General features: G+C 47.5%; 1 protein-coding gene and 1 long non-coding RNA gene across 3 annotated transcripts in view; one reads left to right on the forward strand and one right to left on the reverse strand.

Annotated features, from left to right (window-relative positions):
- BCL2 (BCL2 apoptosis regulator) overlaps positions 1-26,572 on the forward strand; it is a 186,382-nt gene that overhangs the window by 94,894 nt on the left and 64,916 nt on the right. The window lies entirely within an intron of this gene.
- LOC136315224 (uncharacterized) lies at positions 18,005-25,813 on the reverse strand. The gene is made up of 3 exons (XR_010727465.1): positions 25,689-25,813; positions 19,418-19,567; positions 18,005-18,090 (listed from the first exon to the last, which is right to left on the reverse strand). It is a non-coding gene; the product is annotated as an uncharacterized lncRNA (long non-coding RNA).

The following is a 26,572-nucleotide window of genomic DNA, read 5'->3' on the forward strand; positions in this document are numbered from 1 at the left end:
CTCAATCAATTCCCAGATGTGAGCCAATTTACAGACACAGGACACCTTGAATGAGGGAGTGGTCCCCTTGAGGAGGAACCCTGTTACACTGCCAGGTATTTGTATTGTTAATCTTTTTCTCGAAGGGACCGACCGCTTTTTACCAGGGTGACTCTGCCCTGGGGGAAAGGAAATAGACCTTTTAGGGGTTGCTGGGCACTGGCTCTGTACTGACACTCCGCATGTTACCATGGGCCACCCCGTCAGAGCAGGTGCTTACGGAGGTCAGGTGACCCCTACAGCTTTAGCTCATGCGGGTCCATTCCCGCGGCACCTTGTGCAAGTGGATGGGGCGGGCTGCGCTCTGCTGCAGGGACCTCCTGAGAACTTGCTGTCCTCCCTCTGTGACCTCTGTCTTCCCCAGTGCCAGTTCTCAGGAAGAAGCCAGGCTTCCTTAGCCTGGTCATTAAAATCCTCACAAAGGTCCTTCCCCTCTCTCCCAGCCTCCCTGGCTACAAACCTTCAACCCGTCCTCCACCCTGCACCGTCCTCACCTTGACATGTGGTCCTCCAAAATGGCTCGCTCTTCTCCTTCTTGATTTTGCCTTCCCTCATGCTCTTCCCTGCACCTGGCGTTTCTTTCTGGCTCCTTTTGTGGAGTTGCATGGTGCCTGTCTTGAGCACAAATAGATTGTGTCCCCTTATAAAATCGTTTTTTCTCCACTTTGGCCCCTAACAGCCAGGGAAATGAGAAAAAAAAAGTGTGGATGGATTAATTCACCAGTCTTGGGGGAAAAGAGGGTTTCCTTCTGGGAGTGGGTCATTAACAATCTTCATAAACAAAAGATTGCCTTGTTTATGCCCGTTCCTCAGAGTCAGCATTTCTTAAATCTGCTGAAGGTGAAAGTGAGTGCTTGGTGTTGAAGAAAATCATATGGGAAGCAGAGAAATAAGAAATGCTCACTTTGTTGAATGCACGAGTCTGTTCCGCGACAGGTGGCCTCTCAACTTGCACAAATAAAACAGAATTGGTTGGCTGACACCTACCCGCAGAACAGAAGGAATAATGGCCTGGTGGCGGGACCCAGAGCAGATGGGGATATTGACTTAGACAGTCAGTTCTTCTTGTCTAGAATCCCTGTAGTCAAGTACCTGCCCTCAGTGGGAAATAAACTCAAGTTCCAGTGTCTTTGAATAGTCTTTCTTTAAAAAAAAAAAGCCCTGGCCGGTTGGCTCAGTGGTAGAGCATTGGCCTGGCGTGCAGGAGTCCCGAGTTAGTTCGATTCCCGGCCAGGGCACACAGGAGAAGCACCCATCTGCTTCTCTACCCCCTCCCCCCTCCTTCCTCTCTGTCTCTCTCTTCCCCTCCCACATCCAAGGCTCCATTGGAGCAAAGTTGGCCTGGGTGCTGAGGATGGCTCCATGACCTCTGCCTCAGGCGCTAGAATGGCTCTGGTTGCAACAGAACAACGCCCTGGATGGGCAGAGCATCGCCCCCTGGTCAGCATGCCGGGTGGATCCCGGTTGGGTGCATGCAGGAGTCTGTCTGACTGCCTCCATTTCCAACTTCAGAAAAAATACAAAAAAAAAAAAAAGTCATTCCCATGTCAATGTCCCCTTTTCCCAAAGTCGAGGTTAGTATAACAGCAACTGAATCCCAGATAACAGCAACGTTTGTGCACGCATGAAGAGTCCAAGTTCCCTTTCAGACTTTTATTCAAAGTTTCCAAATCTCATAGTCCAAATTAAAACAGCACTGAAATTAAATAAAAAATGTGATATTCGATTCCCGGCCAGGGCACATAGGAGAAGCGCCCATTTGCTTCTCCACCCCTCCGCCACGCCTTCCTCTCTGTCTCTCTCTTCCCCTCCCGCAGCCAAGGCTCCATTGGAGCAAAGATGGCCCGGGCGCTGGGGATGGCTCTGTGGCCTCTGCCCCAGGCGCTAGAGTGGCTCTGGTTGCAACATGGCGACACCCAGGAGGGTCGCAACATGGCGACGCCCAGGATGGGCAGAGCATCGCCCCCTGGTGGGCAGAGCGTCGCCCCCTGGTGGGCGTGCCGGGTGGATCCCGGTCGGGCGCATGTGGGAGTCTGTCTGACTGTCTCTCCCTGTTTCCAGCTTCTGAAAAAGGCAAAAAAAAAAAAAAAAATGTGATACATCCCGAGGATTTAAAAAAAAAAAAGCTAAATGGGGCAACATTCCCCTGGTTCTGTATTCAGCTCTGTGGTCCAGGCAGAGCATCTGTGACGGGTCACCGGCCTGGCACTCTGTTGACCCTGCCGGTGTGAACCCTCCGTGTGACCCTGAGCCTTGAGGAAACCGTGATTCTGCCCGCAGCCTGCGACCTTCACCATCGGAATTCTCCTTGGACGTCTGTGACAGGGCTCTGTAACTGGTTTTCTCCCCAGTTCTCTGAGTACTGTATTTCCATGTTCCCTGCAAACACTTAGGAACAAGCATTTCTGTGGCACCCCCTAGGGCCAGCACGCTCAGTTGCATGATTTACATAATGTATACAGAAGTGAGTGGGACATGCCCTGCCCTTCCGGCAGCCCTGCCCCACCCTGTGCTGCCGCTGCCGCCCTCCAGGCCTGTCCCCTCCGCCATAATGCTGAGCACACAGCGCTCAGCGGGCCAGCAGAGAGGATGTCCCCGAGTCATCCCTTTGACCTCTTCTCCCCCATGCCCTCACTTCTTCAGAAGAGCTATTTATCCTCATGGCTTCCCCTGTACAACTCTATCTCGCATCCTAGTTTCCTATACTGTTCAGTACTCAATTTCCCCGTTTTCTCCAAAATTTAGCCCGCCCCATGAGTGAGCCTGCCAGCTCCCCGTGCATGCCCCCTCTTTCTCTGATGGGAGCTGTGCTGTCTCCCTTTCTCCTGGGCCACCCGCCTCCTCTTCTCTGTGTCCAGGAATCAAGTGTCCGGGCTTCTTCTGACCTGCCCACCAGTTCCCTCCTTCACCATGCGCACTGTGTCTGTTCTACCTGGTCCCGGTGGCCGCACACCTGCCTTAGCCCTTCCAAAGAGCTCTGCATATCCAAGCCGACACTCTCTTTTTTAAACCCGTCTTAGGGGTGCCTCATTTGTTAAGGGACAAGGATGATGTCTTCTGTCTCCAGGTCAGCTGCTTGCACATAGTAGGCATGCGGACAATGCTTACAGCTATGTGTTGTGACAAAAGCATGCCTAGATTTTATACTGTCAGCCTCAGCTTTTCTATATTCCTTTCCCTTGCAGAACCTGCAAATGGTGACCCCTGCAGTGATAGAGTCCCCAGTCATAGCTGTTGGGGGGTGGGGTGGGAGGAGCGTGCAGCATTGTAGAGAACAGCGGAGCAGATTAAAAAACCATTGGGAGAGGAAATCCAGCTGGAGGCTGAGGAATTGAAACCATCTGCTATGGGAGAGACGAAGACCTTGAGAGCTTACAGGGAGAAGGCTGTTTAGATGCCCTGTCTCTGCTGAGACCACTGTGTCCACACCCTTCGTTGTTTCCACTCTTCCTCATGCATATCCTCTAATACCTCAGTACTTTACCTTCGGCCTTGTTACTGCCTGTGGCTCTTATTGTGTGTTGTGTTCATGGAGCCTGGACATAGTGCCAAGGCAGTGTGTTGCTGGCCGATGGCTCAGCCCAGGACACACAGAGGGTGGGGACAGCGCTGCACACCGACTGAGCACATCCTGGTGGGAGGAAGGCACCACAGCCGCGCAGGATTCCCAGACTTGTTCCGGAAGAGGGTAAGCTTCCCGAGGGATCAGATACCGACGCAGTGAACTATAATGGAAGAGGAGGTGGGCAGGGCACAGTGAGAAAAGGACCGATGCTCAGTAAGTGAAGATTTCCAGTGAGAAGGGCCAAACCCCAAAATGGTCTCCTCTTCCGTAGAAATGCCAGAGTCACAACAGACCAGCTCCACCGTGGCCCAAGCGCGGACCTCTCCGGAGACCTGGGGGTGAGATGGGGAGCCTCTGGCTCTTTCCGTTCCCCCAGCCCCCCTACCTGGGCCCCTCAGGTTGTGTGCAATGTGCATCTGCTACAGGCTGCTGCTTACTCAACCACAGAAGTGAAATTTGTTACTTAAGACAAATAATACAAGATCTTTCTTTTTCTAGACTTCCTCTAATCACATGGGTGTTGTTGTTGTTTTTCTAAACAGGGGAGTTTGCTTAGCTTTTCCCCCTTCCTTGGCATTCAAATTGAGCTTTTGTCGATGCTCTGCCCAGTAGACCTAAGTACACAGGTGAGAGACGCAAGACCCAAATCGTACTACGTGCTTGCCAAGTCTTCCTCCAAGGTGGTGTGTGGCGTATGTGCACAGATGGAGAGAAGTTAGGCTGTGGAAGTTTCTATTGAATTCAACAGCGTTATCCATGGCAACAGTTAGTGAGGTCAGAATGGTATTTGTTTGTCTGACTCAACAACCATTTATCTGAGGGGGCTTTGTCCTGTGCCCTTCACTATGCTTGTCAGTTGCAGATGCAAAAAAAAAAAAAAATGCATGAAATGTGGTCCCTGCCTGCAAGGCACTTATGATCTAACAGGGGAGATAAGAGGTGTGTGCAAATAACCATATGTATTGCGAAGAAGGGGTTATTCTGGTTCAAAGGAAGACCATAAGAAAGTAGGTAACATGATTTCAACATCATGGTGGGATGAAAATGAGATTAAAATTCAACTTTTTAAAGCCTTGTCGTTACTATTTTATATTATTCTGGCTTCTCACTTTTAAAAAATATATAAACATATTATAAATGAAGAGATAATATACTCACATGGTTCATATACTGATATATATTGATATTCTCATACCCACCTGTGTCCCCATCTACCTAATTCACTACTCCCTTACATATTGAAACAGGTCTAGGTATGTTAATTTTTGAGTACATAAATCCAGTGTTTCTTCATGTAAAATAAACATAATGGTTTTCTTCTTCTCTTTTCTTTTTTTTTTTACACAAGAGGCAGTATTCTACTTGCCTTGTTCTTCAGTTGGCCTGTTCATTTAGCACAGGGGTCCCCAAACTACGGCCCACAGGCCACATGCGGCCCCCTGAGGCCATTTATCTGGCCCCCGACGCACTTCTGGAAGGGGCACCTCTTTCATAGGTGGTCAGTGGAGGAGCATAGTTCCCACTGAAATACTGGTCAGTTTGTCGATTTAAATTTACTTGTTTGTTATTTTAAATATTGTATTTCTTCCTGTTTTGTTTTTTTACTTTAAAATAAGATATGTGCAGTGTGCATAGGGATTTGATCATAGTTTTTTTTATAGTCCGGCCCTCCAACGGTCTGAGGGACGGTGAACTGGCCCCCTGTGTAAAAAGTTTGGGGACCCCTGCTTTAGCAGTTTATGTTGAAGAGCTGAGTGTGTCAGTACAGAGAGAGTGCATCCTTCTATTTTTATAGGTGGGATACTACCTTCATAATATTTCATTGCTTGAGGACATCATGGTGTATTGGTTATTTACTGCTGCATAACAAATTGCTCCGTTACTTAGAGGTTTAAAACAATAATGGTTTTACTTGTTCACAATTCTACAGGAGAGCTATTTGGGTCAGCTTAGCGGTTTTGCACAGACTTACCGCAAGGTTATTAGGCGGCGTGGCTGGGGCCAGGTGGTCCACAGTGGCTTTGTCAGGGGCAGAGTCTGGCTGCCAGCTTGAGCTTGCATCTCCAGGAGACTAGCCCGAGTCTCTTCATGTAGTGACTGGACACCAAGAGCAGAGAAGGATGGCCCACTCTGAAAGGGCCGTTGGGCCTCCGCTTGCATCACGTTGGCTGATGTTTCATATTAAATTGGGTCACAGGGCCAAACCCAGCGTCAGTGTGGGAAGGATCCACACAAGAAAGTAAACACCAGGCAGAGCCATTCATTGGGGGTCAATGTGTAACTATCTGCCAACACGTGTTTAATTAACCACCCCTGTTGATGGACACCTGGCTATTTCCAGTCTTTTGATATTGCAAACAATACTCCCATGGATAACCTTGTTCAGTAGCCGGTTCCTGTGTAAGCGAGATAAGTGACCAGAAGGGCATTGCTGAGGAAAGGTTAAATGCTTTTAAAATTCTGCATCTGGTCTATTCCCGTGGTGCTGTTTCTTTGGTTATTTTTAAGCTGTGTTCTCTGTCACTTGTGCAGGGGCTTTGAAAATGTGTAAGGAGTTTAGATAAGAAATGCATCTAAACTGAATTAATTAGAAACTCATTCCTAAAATAACACAAAAGACAAAACACTAGAGGTCAAATAATTTTGGATAAAGGAACATACATTTGAATATGTCTGTTATAAAGATTCTTTACATTTCTCTTGTATTTATAGAATAGAAATAGTTCATAGTGTGTGACGTAATTCTTACAACAATTCTACATCTTGAATGTACGGTTGAATATATATATGCTGTGTCTGTGTGCTTCTATTTATTTATTTATTTTGTGACAGAGACAGAGAGAGACAGAGATAGGGACAGTTAGGGACAGACAGACAGGAAGGAAGAGAGATGAGAAGCATCAACTCTTCATTGTGGCACCTTAGTTGCTCATGGATTGCTTTCTCATATGTGCCTTGACCGGGGGGCTACAGTAGAGTGAGTGACCCCTTCCTCAAGCCAGTGACCTGGGGCTTTCAGCCAGCAACCTTTGAGCTCAAGTCAGTGACCGTGGGGTCACGTCTATGATCCCACGCTCAGGCCAGCGACTCCACACTCTCAAGCCAGAGGAACACATGCTCAAGCCAGCAACCTCGGGATTTCGAACCTGGGTTCCCCGTGTTTCACTCTGAGGCTCTATCCACTGTGCCACCACCTGGTCAGGCTGTGTGTTAAAAACTTAGAGAAGTTTCATGACTTTCCCCAACTAGCAGGTTACAGCCAGGATGCATATTCAGCCTGTGACAACAAACTTGACCTTTTCCCATAACTGCATTTTATTGGTAGGGACTTGTGTCTTATATCTTACTTTCAAATGGCATTAACTGTTAGCACTGCTTGCTAAATGCCACAATAATACTTCACAATCACATGTGATGTCTTCTCAGGAGATTCTATGGAAAAAAATAGAAATCGTTTGTAATTTCTGAATACTTGAACATCCCTAACGTTTTCTCTTGTTTTGCGTGTGACGTTATCATTCAAATTGAGAGCTCTGTATCCTGATCTTAGTCACTAGGAAATCTTGGGAGAGGAATTCTTGTTACACTCATTAGCTTGCTTCCAGCCTTTAGGAAAGAGGAGTTATTTTTAAATACAGCCTTGTTTTGGCCTTCCTGCAGTGGATATGGATAGTAGACTGTTTTTCTTCTTTTTTCCATTCCCAGGCAGAGGGTTTCACAGGGGCTTGGTCACGGCAAGGTGGGCCTGCAGGCCCACCACCCGCTTCCCTGAAGCATGATTGATTAGCAAAGCTGTTCTGCCTAAGGGCAACCTGGCTGCCTGAGCCCAGATGGTGACAGGGTTGAGGAGCACAGATTTTGAAACAGGTCTCTCGTCCCCCGGGCTGCAGGCTGAGAGCCAGGACACTTATTCTTGAGGGATGAGCGAGGATCCACTTTGGGGAGCAAGGCTGCATGGATCAGGAATCATCCCACCTTCCAGCATGGCAGCTCAGGCCCACGCAGTCCTGGCAAAGGCTCCTGATGGGGTTGGTACTACGAGATGTGGGCTGCAGGAGGAACGGGAGGCTGGGTGACGTCTGGTCACACAGGAACGGGCCCGTTTGACTGAGGACCTCTCAGCACCAAAGACAGGCATAACTTTATAGAGGTAGCAATCTGATGCCCGATCAACATAACCTATGATGGAAGTTTGGAAACAGCCAGGCAATGTCACCGTAAACAGGATGAGGTTGGGCCCATGTCTTGGCATGTTTTTCTCCTTCATGACATCCAGCAGGGTATCTGTCTTTCATAGAGTAAAATCCACATAAATCTACCATCCCTGAATGCTAAGGTTGACACCTGAGAAACCATCCTGCCCAGACTTCTCTATTTTAGAGACCAGTAAATGGAGACATAGGGAGGCTAGGAAGGTTAGGTACATGGTCCCAGGTGGTTTTCCTGGTTAACGACAGATCCAGGTTTTCTGAGTCTTAGCAAAGTTCATGGTCATAGAATTTTATTGCCGATAATAAATGAATGAATGAATAAGTTAAACTTTCTTGTGAAGGAAGCTTAGTAAAAAAACCCCACTTGTTCAGTAAAGTCACGTGGAACCTTCTATTCTCTTTCATGCTGATCTTAGGAGATCAGCCCAGGGACATTGTATCACGGTGGAGAGGAGTGGGGGATGGATACAGATGGAGTGGTGAGTGTCTCTGGAAGGACTTCCAGGAATCTGGACTTCAAGACATTTTGACCATCTTATGGGAAGTCTGATGTCAGTGCTGGATAGAAAAATTAGACTTTTTTTTATTTGTTACACACTCAAGGTACAGATACCTGGTCGGGAACATTCACCTGGAGTTTGAGAGGCTTCCCTCTGGTGAATTGGATGTCCATGCAGCAGTCAGAGCAGAAGTCATGCAGGGAGAGTCCCACACCTTTTACTGTCCCCCCAAAGTGCTGCCAGCTCACTGCCCGCTCCCCGAGACAGGTGCCTGGCTCGTCCTAAACGCCCTCTTGATGGTTCTGGGGCCCATGTGAATACCACCCCTTCCTTCGCAGCTTAACTTCCACCCGTCACGTGGCCCACGGGCAGTTCTCTCTCCTCTTTGGTTGTTGACTGTCTTGCCACCGGAGATGACAGGAAAAATCTTTGGGGACTCTTTTCACAGACGCCTTAGACCAGACTGTGGTCCTAAGGAAATGTGGACACCTGATCAAAGTGCCTACACTCTTGCTCTGCTCTGCAAGGTGTAAGGGGGAATGGGTACTGGCCTTTTCACATATAAATCAGTTTCTGTTTTGCCTGCCACAGAGAACATTCACTCTGGACGCCCCCTTATCAGTATCTACAACAGTGCCTCCAGTTCGGTTTCCTGTTTCATCAAGAAAAACCTGCAAATAGCTAAAAGTCAGGATTTCAGTGAAATGTAGTTCTCTTCTCTGTCGGGTGTGGGAGGCTGTGTAGCTCTAAGAATACCGGTAGTGGTATCCACCTACATTCTAAGAACCAAGAGGAGGCGAGGTTTGTGGAGAATTAAATCACCCTGTCATATCGGTGAGGCCCTGCAGAAGAAAGACAAAAATACATGCAGGCAAACCCCGCAGGCACAGGGCTGACACAGGGACATGTGTGCATCTCTCTCCCTCGAGGTTCCTGAACTGGGCCTTGAAAGTTTCATTGGACACTTACTTGCCTGAAAATGTGCTTTTCGGGGTTGTGTTAGTGGTTGTTATTGTTTTGGTTTTGGTTCTTACTATCATATTTACCCTGTGTGTGGTCGGAAATGTCTGGACTTTCATAAGACTGCCAGCCACGCCTCAGGGGAGTGGGTCAAACCTGGGTAGGGTGTGGGTACGTTTGTGTGTCTCAGTGTATGTGTCTGTCTGTGTGTGCCTATGTGTGTACGTGTGCCGCTGTGTATCATCTGTGTGTATTTGTGCATGTGTATGTAGATCTGTGTGTCTTTGCATCTGCCAGTGGGCATATGTTCTGTGTTTGTGTATGCCTGTTGGCATGCCTCTGTGTGTGTCTGTGCGTGTTAGTCTCCCTGTGTGGTTGTCTGTGTGGATGTCAGTGGGCATGCCTTCTGAGTCCACGTCTGCGTGTGCATTGGCGCCCGTGCAGATCTGTAACACTGTCAGTTTGTACCTTCTCCCTTCAGGATCTCAGTCCTCTTTTCCTTAACCTAAAACCACTTTGCTTTGTTGTTAAAGCAAGTAACTACTATACTTCCTTACAAAATAAAAACCAAATAACCTGAAGAGCTCAAATACAACCCACTCATGACCCAGTATGACAAGGCACCGAACTTCTCCATGGAGGAGATCCCACCGCAAACTGAGGAAGACGGGCTGATTTAACTTGAGTCTTTTGCCTGTTTGTTCTGCTCCCCCCCTGCTCCCCCCCACCCCATTTGCCAATAGAAGAATCATGTCTCACCAACTACATGTTTCACCTCACCATATCTGCTGGCTATGGTTTCTATTTGATTTTAAAATACTTGGTGATGATTGGAGAAGAATGAGGATGAGAGATTGAATACGATGTTATCTTATGGAAGCTCTCCTCCCTGATCCATCCCTCCCTCCCTCCCTCCCTCCCTCCCTCCCTCCCTCCCTCCCTCCCTCCCTCCCTCCCTACCTCCCTCTCTACCTCCCCTTCTCCTTCCCCCTCTCCCTCCCTTTCTCCCTCCCTTCCTACCTTCCCCTCTTCCTCTCTCCCTCTCTCCCTCCCCAGCGGCCCCTCACCTCCTGGGCGCTGTTCCTTCAAGGCAGCCCCCCCCCCCCGCCGAACTTCACAGAAAACACAGGCACAGTGTGACATGCTCCTTGTGCACCCTGCCCCGCTCTAGCAAGACAGATTGCAGCAGAAGATGGTGACAGAAATACCCATCAGGCAGTGAGCTCTCACCACATGATGGACACAGGCTCAGTGCTTGCCCGGCACTCACTACGTCCTGAAAACCACAGGCAGCATGCACATTTTTCTGTTTTCAGGCGAGGAAACCGAGGCTCAGAGAGAGTGTGGCCTGTCAACAATGACACAGCTCTGAAGGGACAGGGTGGGGTCGGAGCCTGGTCCATCCTCCCCGATCACAACCACTGTGTCCATCCTCCTGATCCCAATCACTGTGGTGTCCTTCACAGAAGCCAACCCTCAGAACCCAGGCGCAATCGGTTCCCTTTGACCTCACAGGAACGCGGCAACTGCGTGTCCCTAAGCCAGAAGTATCCTACCTATTTCAGGAAAGTGGTACTTTGCCTCACCTGTATTATAATCATCTTATTTTCTGTCTCAAGAGATCAAAACATAGAAAGAATTGTTTCTTTTCATTTTATTTCTTCCCCCACTTCTGGGTGTGAGATATAGTCTGGGAGATGGAGTTTAGATGCTAACATGTTAGGATTCATATTAACAATTGCATAGATAATATGAATGGTCAAGAGGAAAAAGTAGGTGGCAATGTGCAGCTTAAGAAATGCGAGAAATGGAGGCAATCCTAACGGAGAAGAATCTGAGCTCTAATGCTCCCCATGGGGTGGCAGACCAGGTCCGCCCCTGCCCCAGCCTTCTGCAAAGACGTTTGTGTTTTGTCCTGTGATAAGCACCCCTGGAGCTCCGTCTTGCTGCCTGAGTTAACTGAGCATATTAATGTATGCAATGCTCAGCTCAGATTAATTTTCTACATTTGGCTTTGATCTTTTCATTCCAAGGCCCCAGAAGACCAAACAGAGCCGATCGTGCTGTAGCCCCCTCCGTGGGGTCTACCCCTCACCACGCCTTTCATGAGGAAAAAGATCTGAGTAACCCAGTGACAAAAGTTACACGAGGAAACATTTCTTTCCTCTTCCTTTACCACTACTTAATTAGCATTGACTCTTTTCTGGACTCGGTCCCATTGCCAAACCCCGTACCAATGACCTCTTCCCATACCTGAGCCTTTGAAAGCCTGTAGTTGAAATGTCTTCAAGCCTTGGAGAATAGCTTTGAAACAAGTTATGCATAGATTTCCTCTTACCCTGAATTATTTCTCGCCTGATTTTCTTTTTTTTCCCCCCTGAAACATTCTTTGTGGTTCATTGAACACAAAAAACAAACCATGGACTGGGTTGGATGAGTGGGGGGCACGGAGACATGAGAACACGGTGTTGGTTCTCAAAGAACCTAAGTCTTGTGGAGAAACTCAGGCACTCGAAATATAGCATAAGGTAAAATAGAAGACTGTCAAGTGCTCTAATTTTAATGCTGATCATTACATACCTAAAAGCTGGTTAAATTACAGTTTTATTGAACGCTAACGAATTATTACTCCTCTCCTGCACAGGGAGTTTTAAAACTCTTTACTTTCTCTGGCTTATAATTATGTGGTGACCACATTTTCCATACCAAAAATTAAGACACTTGGTTTGACAAAGGGTTCTTGTACCACTTCTAGGTGTCAGACCACCCATAGTTAGTTGTTGTTTTTTTTAAGCTGGCTTTTTTTTAATTTTATTTTTAGGCCGGCTCTATAAAAATAGAGGTTTGTTAAATAGGTGTGTTTTTAGACTTTTCATTAAAAACCTACCATACAAACAGTATTTTATTTTGGTTCTGAATCAACATGTTATATCCTAAAGCACGATTTTACAGCCTGAGGCTATGTGTTAGCCTATTCATAAAAAACATACTGCTGGATGGAGTAATAATACCTGCCATTATCCAGGTATAATAAAAAGGTCCCAAGTGGTCTGCTCCGGGCCTTTAATTTTCCTTTTGAAGATAAAGCTCCTTATTTCACTTTCAAGCTTCAATGTTTTTGAACCTTGCAAATGGTTACCATTGAGGCATACCAGATGTGAGCAATTGTGAGCCGTCGTTCTTGAAAAGAGGGTGAAGGAAGGACTTTTTCTTCCTTATTTTCTTCCCCTGTTATCATCTGTGGTTTCCATCCATGGATTTTTACTACAGCGAAGCGTGTGGATGGGTACTAGCTGGAACCACCATCGTCCAGGCGCAGACGGGACTTTTGAATTTAGAGAGGCTATGGTTATTGTTGCCTGACCAGGTAGGTGGTGGTGCAGTGGATAGAGTGTCGGACTGGGAGACAAAGGACCCAGGTTTGAAACCCCGAGGTTGCCGGCTTGAGCACAGGCTCATCCAGCTTGAGTGTAGGCCCACCAGCCTGAGCGCAGGGTCACTGGCTTGAACGGGGGATCATAGACATGACCCCATGGTCGCTGGCTTGAAGCCCGAGGTTGCTGGCTTGAGCTCAGGGGCACTGGCTTCAGCAAGGGGTCACTCTGTCTGCTGTAGCCCCCCTCCCTCATCAAGGCACATATGAGAGAGTAATCAATGAACAACTAAGGTGCCGTAGTGAAGAGTTGATGCTTCTCATCTCTCTCCCTTCCTGTCTGTCCCTGTCTCCTTCTCTCTGTCTCTGTCATATACACATACAAAAAATAAAAAATAAAATAAAATAGGCTATTGTTGGTCATTTAAATGTGATGAAACCAAGGTCAACTTGACCATATACTGAATGACTGACCCAAAGCCACCCAGCTTCTTAGTGGCAGAGCTTTCTGACCAAGGTGGGTTCCTTCTGTTCTGGAGTCCCTCTGGTTAATTCCCGACTACTCAGTGTTGGGGCAGCCCCTGTCCCGGAGAGGGGAGACTGGGAGGTGGCTTGCAGGCCGCAGGACCTCCTCGGGCTGGCCTTCAACGTGCCTGAGGTTGAATTCAAGGCAAGTCTTACCTATGGCAATTCCCACTTTCCTACGAATCATTGGTCTCCTGCTAATCCTAGAACCCTTAGGACCAGAATTTTCTCATTGGTGCTTTATTGGAGGTCGAAGGACCACAAGGTGTGGTTGAACCACTGCACTCTTTAATAGATGATTTTGGTCATTTACTTTGTAAGATGGCTGCATCTACAAATTGACTCTCTGAATGCACTTTCAGGATGTGTCTCGTGCACCCAAAACATATCAGACAATTCAGCTGTCAAGATAATTTACCTTCAAACTCAACCTCATGTCACTAGATCCTCCCATTCATTCATTCAATGATTATTCATTGAGCATCTACCATAATCAGGCACTTTTCTAGGTGCCGAAGAGACAGCTGTGAATAGATAAAAATTTTAACCCTTTTGCTTATATGTCATTGGATGGTGTTAATGTACAAAAAAAAAAAATGAAAACTCTAAGCTTGCTAAAAATGTGGCATACCGTGGAAGCAGAACACTAAAGAAAAAGTAGACTGACATTGATTGGATGTCTGCAATTTTGCCCTATGTTGTGTTGAGTGTATTCTCTCATTTGAAATGTCATTTGAAACTTAGTTATTAAGTCCATGCCCCCTTTGCCATTTATGCCAATTTATTTAAATTTCTATAGCAATGGCTATAGGACACTCTGCTTTCATAACCAGCATCTTCCATGGAAACCTTCACACGGAGTTAGCTGTTTGATGACCACAATAACATGTGCTTCTCAGACAGCACGTGGCCTTTTATTTGGCTCAGCACTTAGTGGTTGACTTTGCTAAAAATAGGTCTTTACTGGTTGAGTATGACATTCGTCACGGGGTGCTGATATTCGGGAGTTCCTTTTCATATCGTGAAACATGCCCATGTACGGCTGCAGAATTGGTTAACCCCTTTTCTTTGAGGAAATGCATCAAGAACTTCAGAAAGAAGCCCTGGCTGGTTGGCTCAGTGGTAGAGCGTCGGCCTGGCGTGCAGGAGTCCCGGGTTCAATTTCCGGCCAGGGCACACAGGAGAAGCGCCCATCTGCTTCTCCACCCTCCCCCCCTCCTTCCTCTCTGTCTCTCTCTTCCCCTCCCGCAGCCAAGGCTCCACTGGAGCGAAGTTTGCCCGGGCACTGAGGATGGCTCCTTGGCCTCTGCCTCAGGCGCTAGAATGGCTCTGGTTGCAACAGAGCAACGCCCCAGATGGGCAGAGCATCACCCCCTGGTGGGCGTGCCGGGTGGATCCTAGTCAGGCACATGCGGGAGTCTGTCTGACTGCCTCCCCGTTTCCAACTTCAGAAAAAAAAGAAAAAAAAAAGAAGAACTTCAGAAAGAGAGTTTCCCTGTATGTCCCCAAAATTAGCTAACAGGAGAAGTATGGGATGTGCCAGTGCTTGGGGGGCTAAACCCTGTGGCATATCTAAACACAGGGTGTGGACCCAGGCAGTATTTCTGGGAGGAGTGGAAGGCTGGACCAAGTCTGAGAGCTGGAGTATGGTCAAGGCCTCAGGTCTTTTGCTGACTTTGGTCTTGACCAAATAAACGCTGTTGTAACGGCAGGTGCTGAGGCTGTGGTCTCACACTCTGATGTCATTACAGGAACCCTGCTGCCCTCCACGCTTCCCGGGGGCCCACTGATTGAGTGAGGGGCATCGGGAGAAGGGTATAGTTCAGGTGCCCCTGACCTCCACTGGCTTTGGTCATCTCTCACGTTTGGGGTCTTGGCAGAGGGGTGTGGTCGATTTGTCTCCAAACTCCTTGGTCTGGTGTGCAGAGTCCTACCCAGCCTGGCCCTCGCACAGCTTCAAGCCTCCCCTCTTACCCTTGTCCAGCACTCGCTGCACGTGCGCTGAATTCCCGATCCTCTAACGTAGCAAACTTGTCCTCCTCTCGGGGCCTTGTGCTACCTGTGACCTGCCTGGATTGCACTCCTCCCGATTGTCCAGGGCCACTCCTGTTTGTCTTTCAAGTCTCTGCTCAAATGTCATGCCCCAGAGGAGGTCCCTGGGACCACCCAGTTCTCCTGTCACCCTGCGTTAGTCCTTCGGACATTGTCACATTATACGTCAGTGCTTTGTGTGTTTCTTCTTTCAGCCCCTTGAAAGCAAGAGCTGCGCCTGTCTTACTGTCCACAGCAACCCCCCGCGCCCGGAGCACCAGGACGGGCAGCTGTCAAAGGCAGGACGGAGGCACCACATTGTAGGTGACATCAGTGTCACAAGCTTTATTTCCAGGTGTTTTATTTTTTTTAATCTTTCTATTGATTGGAGAGAAAGAGAGAGGGAGTGAGAGAGGAGGTAAAGGAGAGAGAGAAACATCAACTAGTTGTCCCACTTAGCTGCTCCATTTAGTTGTACACTCATTGAGTGCGTCTCATCGGCACCCTGACCAGGGACTGAACCCACGGCCTCTGCGCAACAGGATGACACTCTATCCACTGAACCACCTGGCTAGGGCTTTTTTTTTTTAACAATGCAAAATAAATAAAAAACAGCTATTACCATATTTTTCGCTCCATAACATGCACCTGACCATAAGACACACCTAGGGTTTTAAGGAGGAAATAAGAAAAAAGATATTCTGAACCAAGTGATGTGTTAAAATATTTAATAAAATACCATATTTTTCACTCCATAAGACACACGGGCATTTTCCCCTCCACTTTTGGGGGGGGGTGCGTCTTCTGGAGCAAAAAATACATTTTTTTTTGTTTTTGTTTTTTGTTTTTTGTAATTTTATATTTCACATCTCAACATTTAGCACCTTCTGATTGGTGCATAATTAATTCATCACATATAACCACCTGCCCAACAGCATGACCAAATGATTTTATACCCCACCATATTCTCTGTGATTGGCTAATAGAAAGGTAGCCTCTAATTTACATTCAAATTTTTTTTTCCAAAAGTTTTTCAAAAGTCAGGTTTTTGAAACTTGATCTACATTTCCTCCCCAAATTAATGAGGTCACCCCCCACCACACCAGCACCACCAAGGACAAAGCCATGTTCCATGAAGTGTCAGAAGCCTCGCTGTCCTAGAATCTTACTTGCTCTCCTGCAGTGATTTCAGAATCCCCACTTGACGGGTCAGAGAGCTGCAGGGCTTGCCCTGAGCTTCCGGGTCAGTTTCACTTCTTCATGGAGTATCTTCTCTGCATGCGTAGAGACCCACAGTGAGTGATTCCACAGAAACCCGCCTCCAGGGACTTCAAGCTTGTTGTGTTTCACACACATAAAAGGCATCTTTTTCATTTGAGTAGGTCAGTGACACTGTGGAATACAGATGACCTCTTCCTGAATGTCACAAAAATTTTTCTGGCTAAGAAATGGAGTTCAGCTGAAGCCTGGCCTGTCATAGACAGACAGCAAGGGAATTTATATTGACTAAAACAAAGATTCCCGGCGGGCGTGGCCTTCAGAAAGGGGGCCACGAGAAGGCCTTCCTCCCTTGCAGGAGGCCGGGCTGGGGTTGTGGTCCTGCCACCTCAAAGTGAGATGTGCCCTCCAGGGGTGAGTGGGGGCCTGAACCCCCCCCCCCCCCCCCGCACTGCTGGTGTCTGACTCCTGACACTTCATGGAACCTGGCTTTGGACCTGCAGGGTGGGAGGCTGTGTAACCTTATTAATTTGGGGGAGGAAATGTAGATCAACTTTCACAAAACTGACCTTTGAAAAACTTTTTAGAAAAAAAATTTTAATGTAAATTAGGGACTTCCTTTTTATTGGAAAATCACAAAGAATATGGTGGGGCATAAAATCATTAAGTCAAGCTTTACATTCCAGACCAATTACTTATTTGCTTTAATTCAGTGATGTAGCTGTTAATGGGGAGGTCCTTATTAAGGGTGGATTTAACAGTTATGTTGAATCCTGACAAGGAGGAATGATGGGAAATAGCTGTTTTAAAAAAAAAAAAATTATTACTATTATTTATTTATATATTTACCCTGGTGGGAGTGCATCACCTGTCAAGGTAAACTTTTTCTCTGTGTGACAGAAGTGGGGAAGAAAAAAACTTTTGATGGTGAGATCGGGAGTGAGTAATACGGTCAGTACCACTTGATCTTAAGTACAGTAAATTCTCCTGTTCGCTAGAAGAGTGAGGCGTTTGGGTTCTTTCAAAATTCTTTTTAACCTAGAGGTTTCAATAGACTGCTTCTCTATGACCAATCTTTTATGGAATTCAAGTACAACAAAAACATACCTAACATCAAAACTATGCCAGATGTGTATGTGTCTCTTTTCATGATTCAGAAGGTATGGGAGGATGTCACCAAGCCTTGGGGTCATTGGGAGCTTCAGTTATCTCAGATGGCCGCTGTCAGGAGAGACTGGGGGCTGATAGCCGGCTGCGGGGGAGGGGTGGGAGGAGGAGGGGTGGGAGGAGGAGGGGTGTATCATCACCACTGGCCATCAGAGGTGAAGGACAGTTCTTATTTCCCCAGGTCTCATCAGGCAATCTGTGAGGGGTTTATTGGGGCTTATAAATACTAACAAATACACAGACCCTAAAGTGAGATAAGGTGTGTGGAGTGTCTAGTTCTGAGCCTCACGGAGAGGAACATTGAATTCACGCAAAGTGAGTTCAGTGAGTTGATCTGTGATTGGTTTGGTTTATTGTTGCTTTTTCCTTTGGGGGCATCGGCAGCTTTTCCTACACCACTCCGGCTGGAAGAACTTTCTATCCCGAAGCTCAGACAGGCAGGAACTTTTTGTCCTTTTGCATTGTTCATATTTTTAACGTTGAAGCGTCTGCAGATAAGAACTGTGAGAAATTATCGTGAATTAAGGGTAAATATTAAAGGGTAAGTATTTAAACAAGTTGCTATTATAACTTGATTATAACTTCTCTGGGGCACGTCTAAAAAGAGAGGATTAGGAGAAGCAAGTGCAAACGTTTGGTGTTTTTTTTTTTCATAACTGTTAGAGGAAGAGTATAGTCTAGTAGATTTTTTGGAAGGCAGTTTGACCTTAATATTGAAAATTTACATAACCTTCGACCCAGCAATTACATTTCTGGGGGGTTTTCCTACATGTATGTAAGGACATCCATTGTAGCATTGTTTATTTTGTTTTTGCAGCAAAAGCAAAAACAAAACAAAACAAAAACAAAAAAACCCCAAACAAACAAAACTGAGAGGGAAAGGAAATAGCTCTGTGGCGGACAGGCTAAATAATGGTAAATGGACACTATGGACTGAAATACCGCTGATAGAGAACATTGTGGATGTATATGAACTCACTTAGAAAGATGCCCAAGATCACTGTCGAGGGCCAGTGGTGAACTCTGTTTGAAGAGGGGTATCTCATAGCGGAGACCAAAAAATTAAATACACATCTGTGTGTGTGTGTATGTGCATAGGACTTTCTGGGAGCATGCACAATACACTGTTCTGTTAATATAATAGAACTCAATAATTCTAAATTAAAGTGAATAATTGTGACACACTAAGGTAAGTTGATATGAACATAGTGTTTATCGTTAAACGAGTATTATTAAATTACTTAGAAGCTTGCTCTCTTTACGTTAGTTAACCATTTTCTAGGCGCATTCTAATTGGCTTATTCAGACCTTGATGCGGATCACACGAACAATTATACTTCAGTCCCCACGTAGGGTCATTCACCATTTCCAAAGTGATGCTTTTACTGTTTCCCCAGCAGTGTTGAAGATAATGGTGATCACACTAGCAGTCACTGACTAAACCAACATGAAGTGGTCAGCACTTGTATCTTCTCTAAACCTCACAAAAGCCTGAAAGGTAGTGAGGAAACAGAGGCTGCCCCCAGGTCGGTGACTAGCAAAGTGGTCCAGCCAGGAGCTTTGGGAGCTGGCACCCAAACTCGGTCTCACTCTGAAGACCATGCCATTTCCACATGTCTTTCTGCCAGAGCCACAGCGCCGGTGCACAGAATCTCCACAGAGTCTGTTTTGCTGTTGCAACAGAGAATTTTAAAACGAGCTGTAACAGAAAACATGCTTCCATTGTTTGCTATTATTCTCGCATTCTAGCACATGCTTCTCACCATTGTTATTAATTTCTTTTTGTCCTGTGCTTCTCATTCATCTGAACCTTTGAACATATACTCACAAAGCGACTGGAGACTACCGGGCCGCTAGGTTCTGCGGGAACTTCTCGGCAATGCTGATGCCGCGGGGTCAGCAGTGCCATCGGAACACTGCTCCGGCCCTTGGGTCGGACCCAGTTTCAGATGAGAATACTGCACCATGGTTTATTTCCCTGAGATAAAGAACGAAGGAAAATAAAAGAGCAAAACCTGCTTTTGAAAACATGCAAGTAATGTCATTTTTCTTAGTTGACCTCATTTTAGGCTTGGTTTCCTGGTCTCCATTTAAGAGATTTCCACAGTTCCTTGGGCTTCACCCAGGCTGGCCAGGTGGGATAACAATACCAGTCACGGGAAACCCCTTCCGTGCCCCATGTCCCCTCTAGCTTACCTCCACCCTTCACCCAGTCTTCATTCAACTCTTCCCTGAGACATGGCCTTTATCTGAAGGTGATCCCAGCATTTTCAACCTGGTAAGCTAAGTGGGGGGGGGCATAGGAGACAGTGGCCACAAAATAGGCATCCCACCCAGCATTAGGAAAGGCTTTTAGGAGGAAATGGAAACTAACCTGCATCCTGAAAGGCAAATAATAGTGATGGCCAGTTCTTTGGGAAGGAGAGAACCGAACATGCAGAGCCCGGAGATAAAAGAGAACTCGGGGCATCTGTGCAGCTTGGAGTCTCCAAGTGACCTTCTCTACTGAACGAGGATATTTACTACAGACTGTCCTTGACCTTCACCGCATCAGGAAGACCAGGACACACAGACATTCCTAGAATAAGGGACTTTGTTTCCAAACACTCCTCCAACACCATGATCAATATTGTGGGTGTTTAGGACTCTGCTCTTCTGTCTCTGGCCATACCTGTCTCATCTTCCCACATTCATGCTGGCAGAGGACACACCCGGGCAAGGTGAAACCTTCAAAAATGCATGTCAAGTGAAATTATAACTGCCAGTTTCTGAAAAGGGACTGTGGGTCTAATAATGTCCTCTTTGCAAAAACAAACAAACAAACAAAAAAACTTAGGGAAATGCTTAAGGCTGAAGTGTCTGTTTTCAATAACAAAGATAGATATTCAAGAGAGGGGAGAACAAAAGAAAACAGAACACTCAGCCTCAGGCTAAGCATCGAGCTATTTTTATTTGTCACTGACAGAAATATCAAATGACAATTCTTCCTTCTTTTTCTTTATGCATCCAGCACAAAGGCAGCTTCTAAATGGTTCTGTTAACTCCTGACCGCGCCTGAACCGAATTTCCATGTACCACATAGTTTGGGCACTCATCTCTCCTTGGGCTAGTTTCTGTGGACTTCTTCTATTCCTTACTCTGTTTCATCATCCAAATTTATTTATTTATGGCCCTGGCTGGTTTGCTCAGTGGTAGAGCATCGGCCCAGTGGATAGATGTCCTGGGTTTGATTCCCGGTCAAGACACACAGGAGAAGCATCCATCTACTTCTTCACCCCTACTCCTCTCCCTTCCCTCTGTCTCTCTCTTCCTCTCCTGTAGCGATGGCTCAGTTGGAGCTAGTTGATCCTGGGAACTGAGGATGGCTCCATGGCCTCTGCCTCAGGTGCTGGAGTAGCTTGGATGCCTAGCACCAGAGCAGCGGCCCCAGATGGGCAGAGCATTGCCCTATAGGGAGCTTGCCAAGTGGATCCCAGTCAGGGTGCATGCGGGAGTCTGTCTCTCTGCCTCCCTGCTTCTCACTTTCTCACTTAAGGGGGGGGGAATACACACACACACACACATACATATATATATATATATTTGTTTGTTTATTTTTTTCTCATGTGTATGAAGACAGAAAAGGTGAAAATCCAATTTGGAAATGTATATAAAGCCTAGGCATGAATCAACCTGAAAAAATGAGGAGAATAAATATAATGAACTTCAAAAAGTCAACTAAGTCAAAACAGGCAACTGGACTCAGTTTTAAACCAACAGATCTAGTCTAGTTTGAGGTCAGCCATAAAATGGAATTGGAAAGGATAAAAAATTATACATGGTTGCCTGACTAGGCAGTGGTTCAGTGGATAAAGCGTTGGACTGGTATGCGTAGGACCCAGGTTTGAGACCCTGAGGTCGCCAGCTTGAGCGTGGGATCATCTGGTTTGAACAAGGCTCACCAGCTTGAGCCCAAGGTTGCTGGCTCAAGCAAGGGATCACTTGGTCTGCAGTAGCCCCCCAGTCAAGGCACATATGAGAAATCAATCAATAAACAATTAAGGAGCCACAAAGAAGAATTGATGTTTTTCATCTCTCTCCCTTTCTGTCTGTCTGTCCCTATCTGTCCCTCTTTCTGACTCTCTCTGTCTCTGCCACACACACACACACACACACACACACACACACACAAATTATACATGGTTAATATTCAGGGACAAGAGTGGTCATATCAATACGAAGTGAATTTAGCTAAAAGAGATAGTAAAATGCATTTTTTCGAAGTCAACACATTTCCACCAAGTATAAATTAAAGGCAGTCAGCAAATCACTTAGGTTATAAAGACATAGTGGAAAACTGAGGACCCTGTAGTAAATATTGAGCATTATGAGGTACACTAGCCACGTGTGTATAATAAAGACGATAAATCGGCCCTGGCCGGTTGGCTCAGCGGTAGAGCATCGGCCTAGCGTGCGGAGGACCCGGGTTCGATTCCGGCCAGGGCACACAGGAGAAGCACCCATTTGCTTCTCCACCCCTCCGCCGCGCTTTCCCTCTCTGTCTCTCTCTTCCCCTCCCACAGCCAAGGCTCCGTTGGAGCAAAGATGGCCCGGGCACTGGGGATGGCTCTGTGGCCTCTGCCCCAGGCGCTAGAGTGGCTCTGGTCGCAACATGGCGACGCCCAGGATGGGCAGAGCATCGCCCCCTGGTGGGCAGAGCGTCGCCCCTGGTGGGCGTGCCGGGTGGATCCCGGTCGGGCGCATGCGGGAGTCTGTCTGGCTGTCTCTCCCTGTTTCCAGCTTCAGAAAAATGAAAAAAAAAAAAAAAAAGACGATAAATCGACGTAAGCATAGCGGTGATGAAATGTGCATAAAGCATTTTGAACTCCACAGAAGTGAGCAAAGTATAAATAGATAGCATGCTTGGGCAGAGTGAAATCAACTGCTATTTAGCACTTGGGCTCGTGATAATTTATGTTCGGGCACTGCAGTTGAGTCAGTGTTTATAAAGTGCTGTATATTAACTGAGACAAAAATAGTTGGTACACGTCACTATCTTGGACAGATTACTGAGGGATCAAATGACCACTCCCCTACATGCAAGAGGTTTATAATATTTTAAATATTCCTCCTAAAAACCCAAGCTGCTTTGACAATTTTGTCTGGTCGTAACCATGGTTCAAAGATAATGCGGTGTGGCATACGTAATGGAAAAAGGCAGTAAATTGGTTAACATTCCAACCTCAGGGCACAGAATGCCTGGATTCAAGTCCCAGCTCTGTGCTGACCTTAGGCAAGCTACTTCCCCTCTCTGTGCCTTGTTTTCCTCATCAGCAAATGGAGTTAATAATAGTACTTACGTCACAGGGTTGCTGTGGAAATGAGATGAGTTAATATAATAAAGCATTTAGATTGTGCCTGATGCAGAGTAAGTATAAAGTTTCTTTATTTCTTACCTCATCTTGTTCTTCTGTGTAGATACTTTTTAATGGCCATTTCTTGACCACTTCCCATGTGTCGGGCCCTTTGTTTTCTCCCTGCTTAGCCTTGTTGGCACCTTTAGAGGTCACAGTCAAACCTTTGAACCAAAGACTTTTTTACTTCAAGACCTATACTTGCCTGCCTGGTGGTGGCACAGTGGGTGGAGCGTCAGTCTGGGACGCTAAAGTCCCAGGTTCAAGACCCCAAGGTTGCCAACTTGAGCATGAGATCATCAACATAACCCCAATGTTGCTAGCTTGAATCCAAGGTTACTTGCTTGAGCAAGGGGTCACTAGCTTACCTTGAACCCTTAGGTCAAGGCACATATGAGAAACAATCAATGAATTACTAAATGACCCAACTATGAGTTGATGCTTCTCACTTCTCTCTCTCTCTCTCTCTCTCTCTCTCTCTCTCTCTCTCACACACACACACACACACACACACACACAAAGACAAAAAAGAAAGAATGAAAGAAATAAAAGACCCATCCTTTCATTGTGATACTAAACAGTTTTTCCTTAGAAATTCTTTCAGAAAGAGGTTTCAGAATTAACTTCACCTAGTTTTGGCCCACTCTTTTTTCAGTTTGGGGTATATTTTTATTTGTGATCTTGACTATATTTGATCATTTCATGTGTGTGTGTGTGTGTGTGTGTGTGTGTGTGTGTGTGTGTGTGTATATATATATATTTTTTTTTTGCATTTTTCTGAAGCTGGAAATGGGGAGGCAGGCAGACAGACTCCCGCATGCGTCCGGCCAGGATCCACCCGGCACGCCCACCAGGGGGCAATGCTCTGCCCATTCGGGGCGTCGCTCTGTTGCAACCAGAGCCAGTCTAGCACCTGAGGCAGAGGCCACAAAGCCATCCCCAGCACCCGGGCCAACTTTGCTCCAATGGAGCCTTGGCTGCAGGAGGGGAAGAGAGAGACAGAGAGGAAGGGGGGGAGGGTTGGAGAAGCAGATGGGCGCTTTTCCTGTGTGCCCTGGCCGGGAATCGAACCCGGGACCTCTGCACTCCAGGCCGATGCTCTACCACTGAGCCAACGGCCAAGGCCTCATGTATATATATTTGAGACATATCCCCAAGTCCTGTGTTCATTGAGAGCCAGTATCTTACACCTTCCGGTCAATCTTTGACGGTCTTCAGTCTGATTATATCAGAATCAAGCATGGCTGAAGGATTCAACAGGTCAAAATTGACACCAACATTGAACTTGGCCGTGTATCAGGGAGTGGGACAGAGGTCGTCCCTGCCCCTGGCACCGTGGCAGTCATGCACGGCACCTGGGCCCTCATTTCTGTACCTGTTGTCTTCGCTCAAGGAAACGTGTAGAAATTCAGTCAGTGGCCATGGAAGACTCAGCAGTCTCTGGGGCTGTCACTGGGGGAAAGGAAGCCTGACCTCCAAGAGACCACTAAGGGTGGCGTTCCTTTCTGAATTCACCCGATCCAGGGTCTGAACCTCATCACGGCACCTGAGAGACCTGCTTTGTCCATCCTGCCCCCCCCAGGTGTTCAAACCAGAATGCCAGGATGTACTTTTGCAATGAGACGTGCGTGCTTTCCTGCCCCCGCCCTCACACTCTCTGAGGGCAGGTTTTCCTGGGAAGAGAGGTGGGTTTCAGAGGAAGCTTGGCGAGCACAAAACCTGAACAAAGGCAGTTAGGAGACTGGGTTGGTGTCAAGATAATGAGACCAACGTGATGTCATGTATTCACTCCTAAGATTGTCTCAGTTCGCTGGTCAAGGTTGGCATGGGCAATGCCAGTGTTGGCCTCTCCAGCTCACTGACCACAATTGACAAGTCTCTATTCAAATTGGCCGAGCCAGCCCCTGTACACACCCATCAGGTTATAGTTTAAACATTTCCAGATTGGATCTATTCTGTTGCTTTAAGATGCCTTTTTCTTTTCTGTCCTGGCCGCCATTTGTCTGCACCTGTGTGGGCCTGGGATCGTGTGTGCTGGTGGGGCAGGGCCACAGGGCAGGCTTTGTGCACGGTGGCCAGAGCATTGTCCTCCAAGGCAAGGTTCCTTCAGAAGAAGCTCTAAGTCAGGCAGTGGGAGAGGAGTAGTTATTCTTGCTAAAATAAATTACACCACTTCATGGGCACAAGAGACAGAGAAGAGAAGAGAGCAGACATTTTCTCCGAGTGTCTGCTGCTTCCTGTGCATGGCTACAGATGTCCACACAGAGTTCTGAGACACATTTTTAGCCCCCCCGCACACAGGGGGCGACGTCATGATGTCCCCTTCCTGAACCCCTACCGTACATGTAACTGACCCTCCCAGTGCCACCTCTGTCCTCAGCCCCCTTTCTCAGAGTTGGTTTAATTCTTGGTCGCTTAGAAACCCCTCTCCTTTTGAAGCTGCTTCAGCTCTCCGAGGTGCCCATGGGCACAGCCGAGCTGGCCGCCAAGTGCAAGGCCCCCCTCTGCAGCTGTCTCTCAGGAGGAGCAGCTGTCCCAGCCAGCAGAGGGAAGCCTGTGTCTCTGACCATCCCTGAGCCCCCACACCCCTTGCGGCTGTGTCTCTGCTAATGTGCAGCCTCTTGGGATCTGGGGCGCGCCTCACAACTCCAGCTCCGCAGGAGGCCCATTCAGCTATCCCGGGGGCCGGGGGAGCAGACACCCCACCTCTGCTCTTCTCTTCCTTGATCCTGGTCTGCAGCCAAAGAGAGGGGTGTCCAGAGGGGTCACTTCTTGCCTCCCCAGTGGCCTGCACTGAGAGGTGCCGTGGCTCGCTCTCCATGCTGATTGACCAGCCTGGAGGAAAGTGTCGCGCTTGCTCTCCTTCCCCAGCATTTCCTGCCTCGTGGCCAGCCATGGGTTGAAGCCCCACTTTCAGTATGACACGCATCGGCTCACTCATGTGACCTGTGTGCACCAGCTCTGTGCCCAGTGCTCCATACACAAGGCCTGCTTCCTCAGCGGTGCCGTGACTTCTGTGTCCAGCCTGCACATCCCTCTGGGACGGCAGTCTGTACTGTGCACGGAACCCTTGGCCGTGATTTGTGTTGTCCCCAGGCAAACATCCAAAGTCGGAACAGGAGGCATGTTCCAGTCTGAAACAGGAGGCGTGCTACAGCCTTTCTGAAGAGTAATGGTGCAAAGCAGGGCTCATCGTGAAGTGGTCTGTCCTGCATGGTGTGTGCACATGTGTGTCATAAACTGGGGAGCTGGTTTGCAAAAGGGGCCGAAGAAGCCAGCTTTATGGTCTGCTTTGTGGGTTGAGCTCACGGGAGAGCCCAGTTGGCACGGCCACTCCTTGTCTTGAGCTGTTTACTGTGCTAGGAGGTTCTTGTTCTGTCACCTGCCCGTGACGTCCCCTGGCACCCAAGGGAACATGTGTTTTCCCTGAATCCCTCTTCGGAGACCAGCCAAGGCACACTTGGCCCTTCCAGGGGCTGGCTTCGCCACTCAACGTGGTCATGTGGTTTCTCAGTTGACACGGCTGGGGTGTCACTGAAGGCCACCCTGGGGGTCAGCCACCTCTTCAACTGATCAAGTCCAGGTAGAGT

This window comes from Saccopteryx bilineata, chromosome 11 (assembly GCF_036850765.1).
Source record: "Saccopteryx bilineata isolate mSacBil1 chromosome 11, mSacBil1_pri_phased_curated, whole genome shotgun sequence".
Classification (NCBI taxonomy): domain Eukaryota; kingdom Metazoa; phylum Chordata; class Mammalia; order Chiroptera; family Emballonuridae; genus Saccopteryx; species Saccopteryx bilineata.